Here is a 742-nt window from a genome sequence, read left to right as displayed (position 1 = left end):
CCTTCCCTCCTCCTCCTCCCTCTCCCTTCCTCCTCCCCCACATCCCCCCTCCCCCTCCCCATTCCCCTCCTTCCCCTCCTCCCCTTCCCTGTGCAATGAGATCCTTCAGGTAGGTGTCTATAGATGCATCTGTCAGAGTTGGAGAAACTGAGGCTTAAAGAGAGCTTGCCCAGCCGGTGCAACCAACGCACCCGTGAGTGTCTGTGTGCACCTGTGATGCACACACAGCCCCAGGTGCTCCTGTCCATGCCTATGCACACTCATCTGGGCCTAGGTGTGTATGAACACACCCATGTTTTGGGGTTGATCTCGAGGTTAAAGCAGAACACAGACCTGTAAGTGGTGAGTTTTTAAATGTGATGCTTTAAAAACATACCCATGTGGGGCGCCTGGGTGGCTCAGTCGGTTGAGCGTCCGACTTCGGCTCAGGTCATGATCTCACAGTCTGTGAGTTCGAGCCCCGCATCGGGCTCTGTGCTGATGGCTCAGAGCCTGGAGCCTGCTTCCGATTCTGTGTCTCCCTCTCTCTCTGCCCCTTCCCTGCTCATGCTCTGTCTCTCTGTCTCAAAAATAAATAAAAACATTAAGAAAAAAAATTAAAAAAAAAAAACAAACATACCCATGTGTTCATTATGTCCACCATTATGTCCTACGCTGTTCATTACGAACAGCTTTTCTCTGCCTCAGCGCTTCTGGACCCCTTCCCGCCTCTGTCCCCACGGACATGGGGGTCCCACATGGG

The sequence above is a fragment of the Panthera onca genome, chromosome E1 (assembly GCF_046562875.1).
Source record: "Panthera onca isolate mPanOnc1 chromosome E1, mPanOnc1 haplotype 2, whole genome shotgun sequence".
NCBI lineage: Eukaryota > Metazoa > Chordata > Mammalia > Carnivora > Felidae > Panthera > Panthera onca.
The sequence above is the reverse complement of the archived record's forward strand: the minus strand, read 5'-3'. Positions refer to the sequence as shown.